Source organism: Pan troglodytes, chromosome 4 (genome assembly GCF_028858775.2).
Source record: "Pan troglodytes isolate AG18354 chromosome 4, NHGRI_mPanTro3-v2.0_pri, whole genome shotgun sequence".
Lineage (NCBI taxonomy): Eukaryota > Metazoa > Chordata > Mammalia > Primates > Hominidae > Pan > Pan troglodytes.
This window is the reverse complement of record NC_072402.2, coordinates 178,694,884-178,700,883: the sequence shown is the minus strand read 5'-3', so window position 1 is coordinate 178,700,883 and position 6,000 is coordinate 178,694,884.

The following is a 6,000-nucleotide window of genomic DNA, read 5'->3' as shown; positions in this document are numbered from 1 at the left end:
AGACCGTGTTTTCCTTCCAGTTCAAAAAGGTTTCTTAGTGTGGAGTCTATGTGTATAATCGTTCACAAGTTTTGCTACACTTAGACACCGGCCGGATTTTCCAATCCATTGCCAATTAACTTCAACCTGCGTATTCCATGTCTACGTCTGTAATATGAGGGTGAGAAGTAAGTGGTCTTACTGGTCATTATTAGGGTCTGCCTGCAAAGTCCCGGCGGATCAAATACAGTCAGCCGCCGGGGAATGCCACGGAATGACAGATGAACGATTAAAAAGTGCAAGAAGGCTCGGGTTGGAAATCCTTGGTGGAAGTTCACGCCGTGGAAGGTGTGCACCGGCAGGCCAATAGTGATGGCGGTAACTACAACGTGTACCACACATCAAGTAGTCTGCAGGTGTGGCCCTGGGCTTCCTGCAGAGGAACCTAACCATTCTGGGAGGTTGTTTACAGATGAGGCCACTGAGGCATGGGCAGGTCACACAAGGCTGCGGAACACGTAGGACGGAGCAAAAGGACAGGGAACGGAAAAGAAACAGGGCACAGAGAAATTCAAGTGAAATACAGGCTGGTTCAGGCGGAGGACTGCGCCACTTCGGGCGGGCCTGCAGCACTGACACGGCTTTTGGGCTCGCAGTGGCGGTGGAGGGCGGTCAAGAGGACCATCAGCCTCTCCAAGGCGTGACCGTCGGCCTCCCTCTGCACCCCTCCTCGCTTGCAGCTCGTCGGCTTCGGGCCGTGGGACGCGGCGGGTGAGTTGGGAGCCCGATCCCCAGGGGCCTCTTCAGCAATCTCAGGGAAAAGGCTGCAAAGGCTTCAGAGAAGAAGCCGGAGCGGTGGGCGGGATCCCTAGGAGAGCGCTCCCGGCAGGAGAGTAAGCCCGGGGAAACCCACGTGCCATGATGCGGCCCCGGCAGCGCAGGCTGCTTCCCCGCCTAGAAAACAGGCTTCCAGCTTTCTCACACCGCACCCGCACACTTACGCAGGGGCCAGCCGCCTCTTTCCCAGCACCTCTGCCCGACGTGAAAGTCGAATAAATGCAACATCTAAGTGGCAAAGCAAGGGTCGGGCGTGTCAGCGCGCTACTGTAGCCCCAGCGACTCGGAAACCGGGCTTAAGAGTTCGAGACCAGCCTAGGCAACATAGTGAGACTGTCCCCTCCGCCCCCGCCCCCGCCCCCCGCCCCATCTCTAGGGAAAAAAAACCATATTTTTTTAATTAGCCGAGCGTGGTGGTGCATACCTGCAGTTCCAGTTACTACCCTAGATCGAGGCTGCAGCGAGCCATGATCGCGCCACTGCACTCCAGCCTGGGCACCGAGCCCGTTAAAAAAAAAAAAAGGAAAAGTGGGAAAAACCAAAATTCTCTTTAACGTTTCATACATTTTAAATGCAGACAAAGCGTAATCAAAGCAGAGTCCCGTGGTGGGAAACTTGTTGGGACAGCGTTAGCATAACGTTCACAGAAAATATCAATGTCATGCCTATTTCTTCATCACCGCTCTTTCACACTTAATTGTAATTTTATACCGTCCCAGAATTTACGCATCAGAAAGTCCGGTAGTCAGCCTGGAACTCACAGACCCCATGCATGAGAGTTCTCCCAGAAAATTCTCCCCGGCCCAACTTCTTCTCCTCACCCCTTCCCCGCCGACCCCCCCCTCGCACTCCTCCTGTCGTGTTTAACTGACTGGTTTGAAGTGAGTCTGTACTTTGCTGACGGAGTGCCTTCTGCATCCCTCTAAGCTGACCTCCTTGGCCACTGGGACTCTGGGAGGCCAGGACCATCACTCAGTCCTTTGTCACTCTTCTCTAAGTATATTTTGCTCTGTGCCTCAGGTAACGTAAGACAGTTCTCATTGGTCTTCCTTGTGGAGACAGTGAAGCAAATTCAAAGCAACACAGTCAACATCAGCCAGTTAGCTGGGCAGGGCAACAAGATGTACAGGAAACAGTCTCTTTGAGTCCTATTTCAAATTACATTTTTAAAAATATTTAGGAACGGGCCGGGCGCGGTGGCTCACGCCTGTAATTCCAGCACTTTGGGAGGCCGAGGTGGGTGGATCACCTGAGGTCAGGCGTTCGAGACCAGCCTGACCAACGTGGTGAAACCCGTCTTACCGAAAATACAAAATTAGCTGGGCGCGGTGGCACATGCCTGTAATCCCAGCTACTTGGGAGGCTGGGGCACGAGAATCGCTTGAACCTCGGAGGCAGAGGTTGTAGCGAGCCGAGATGACGCCATTGCACTCCAGCCTGGGCGACAAGAGCGAAACTCCGCTCCGTCTCAAATGTATATATATTTGTTTGTTTGTTGGAGACGGAGTTTCGGGAGGATCCTCCGGGAGGACCCTTTGAGACCACCGCCCCCTCCACATCTCTAAATATATATTATATATATTTATAAAATATATTATATATTTATATATTATATATTTATTGCACAAATAATAAATCTATTACATAAATAACACATACATTATATATTTATTATATAAATAATGAATATATTATATAAATAATGAATATATTCATTATTTATTATATAAATAATGAATATATTCTATATTTATTATATAAATAATGAATATATTCTATATTTATTATATAAATAATGAATATATTCTATATTTATTATATAAATAATGAATATATTCTATATTTATTAAATAAATAATGAATATATTCAATATTTATTATATAAATAATGAATATATTCTATATTTATTATATAAATAATGAATATATTCTATATTTATTATATAAATAATGAATATATTCTATATTTATTATATAAATAATGAATATATTCTATATTTATTATATAAATAATGAATATATTCTATATTTATTATATAAATAATGAATATATTCTATTTTATATAATATATTAAATTATTATATAAATAACAAATATATTTTATATTTATATTATATTATATATAATATTATAATATTTATATTATATTATATATTATAATATTTATATTATATTATATATAATATATTTATATTATATTATATATAATATATTTATATTATATTATATATAATATATTTATATTATATTATATATAATATATTTATATTATATTATATATTTTTATTATATATTATATATGCTATATATTTTATATAAAAATACATATATATATTTTAGAAACATGGAGTGGATGGTGGCCTCAAAGGATCCTCCTAGAGGCTTCCCAAAGTTGATTGGGCTACAGGTCTCAGCCACTGTGGCTGGCTCTAGGTTACACAATGCCACTTTGTCATTATGGATTTACAGCTTTCCTTAACTCATCTTGTTTCAGTTAACTGGAACTCAGTGCTATTACTCTCTTTTTGATGCTTGAATTGCAGCTGCTTGTTGGTGGGCGCCCCTTTGCCATGGCTCTTTGTCTTTTCAGCATTGTCCTGAGTATTTGAAAGCACCCCTGTTTCCAAATTCTGCTTTGGCCTGTCTAAAATTCCTCTACCCTATGATGCAGGAGAATATTCAGGAAGTTTGAGGGGTTTTTTTTCAGTGAAGAATAAAAGAGCCCACTCCGGGTGCCAGGACAGTGCATGGAGTCAAAGCTCCTGGCTCCCTCACTTGCAGGTGCCCTAGAGAAATAGTTTGAAGGAGGCGAACTCACATCCAGAGTTCTACTGACTTGCAGCTTTGCTAGGTCTTTGCTTTTTTGTTTTGTTTTGTTTTGAGACAGAGTTTTGCTCTGTTGCCCAGGCTGGAGTGCAGTGGCACAGTCTTGGCTCACTGCAAGCTCCGCCTCCTGGGTTCAAGAGATTCTCCTGCCTCAGCCTCCCGCGCATCTAGGACTACAGGCACGCGCCACCACACTCAGCTAATTTTTGTTTAGTAGGGATGGGGTTTCACTATATTTGCCAGGCTGGTCTCCAACTCCTGACCTGGTGATCCACCCACCTGGCCGCCCAAAGTGCTGGGATTACAGTCGTGAGTCACCGCGCCCGGCCTTTTTTTTTTTTTTTTTTTTTTTTTCAAATAAACTCCAACATCATTTCCCTACCAAATTATCTACTTAGATTTTTAACCTCTCACTCAAAAGCAATTGTAGGCCAGTTATGGTGGCTCTCACCTATAATCCCAGCATTTTGGTAGGCCAAGGTGAGTGGATTGCTTGAGCCTAGGAGTTTGAGACCAGCCTGGGCAACATGACAAAACAAAAAATACAAAATTATTTTCTCTCTTTTTTTCTATTTTAAAGTAGAAAATACAGAATCTTTTCTAGAAAAATTAGCCTGGCGCCTGTAGTTCCAGCTATTCAGGAGGCTGAGGTAGGAGGATGGCTTCAGTCTGGGAGGAGGAGGTTGCAGTGAGCCGAGATAGCACCACTGCACTCCAGCCTGGGCAGCAGAGCATGACCTTGTCTCAAAATTTAGAGAGAAAAAGGTGTAATGAAAGTCCAAATACACATCTCCCAGCTTCAACAACTCTCACTCTCCCACTATTCCTGTTTTATCCCTGTCTCCATCCATCTCCAACCCACTGGCTCTTTTCTTTCTAATCCTCATAGATTTCATGGACTTCTCCTCTGTAGTCTCATCACTGACCGTCTCCCTTTCACTGTGGCTGTTCTGATACTCTATAACCTTTTGAGGTTTAGGGAATCATACTAACAGCTACAAATTTCATTAATTGAACCCTTACTAGGGATTAGGCACTGTCCTTTTATTTATTTATTTATTTTACATTTTCTTTGATGAGTCTAGAGGTTCCCTATGTTGCTAGGGCTGACCTTGAATTCTTGGGCTTAAGAAATCCAATCCTCCTGCCTCAGCCCTCCTGGGATTAAAGGCACACACCACCGTTCTAGGCATTGTCCTATGTGCTAGACTCGCATTGATTCATTGCATCCTCGAAACCAACCTGTGGTGTGCACTGTTAAAATGACATCTCATTTATTTATTCATTTATATTGCCGTAAAAAGGGATAGATCAGGTCCTTGCCCGCCTGGAGTTCACTTTCTGACAGGTGATTTAAATAAGAAACAACAGGCAGATACAGAAACCACCTCAGAGAGTAAGGACTGTGACAAAATTAAAGAGGGCAACGTGGCAGAGTGGCAGGTAAACAGAAGACGGCATTATAGAGAGGGGCCAGGAATGAGGCGGCAGAACAGGTGACACTGAGCTGAGCCAGGAAAAGAGAGAGGCAGCCTTCCAAAGATCTGGAGAACAGGTTCTTGGGAGAGAGGAAGCAGAGGAAGGTCACATACTATGAAGTAGGAGTGAGACTGGTGTGCTCAAGAGGGAAGACCTTGGGTGTGGGGAGGTAAGGAGCCACAGGTCTACTTCCTTGGATATGCATTCTCATGACTCCATCCACACCAGCTGCTGTTTTTGTTTTGCAAACAGATTGAAAAATGAGTGGAAGACATTGGATCTGCTATCTTACTGGACTTCCAGGCTAATGAGGCACACAGTAAGGCCTCAGTGCAGAACTGTGAAAGAGAGACAAATTAGTACATAGCTTTATTCAGAAGATTTCAAATGAACAATACTCCCAGGATTTCTGAAAGTGCTATGGGTTAGGGGTTAAAGCAGGGAGTCTGTAAGAGCAGATGAAATTCGGATACCAGCTCTCCACTGCCAGCTGTGACCTAATGTCTGTCTCCTGTCTCCTTGTCCAGCCAATGAGGGTTCATAAGCATAAAATTCATAATTGTAATTTAAAATATATAAGAAAAGATTACCAATTGCTTAGCCGTTCGGAATGCCTCCGTTTGATAGCCTTAGTTAATGAGGGAACCATTAACTAAGGAAAGTTAATGAGGGAACTAACGAAAGGGATTGTTCTAGCTGTTTCAAAAAATGATAGCTTTATAGAAAAACAGCAATATCTGTAAGCTGAATTTAAAGCCTTCAGAAAAACTAGGCCTTAACATTTGCAACTCTAATAAATTGAATATTAATCACAAAGCAAGCATGTATTCTTTTCTATATTCAGAAGCGCCCCCCGCCCCGCACCCTTAGATATTATA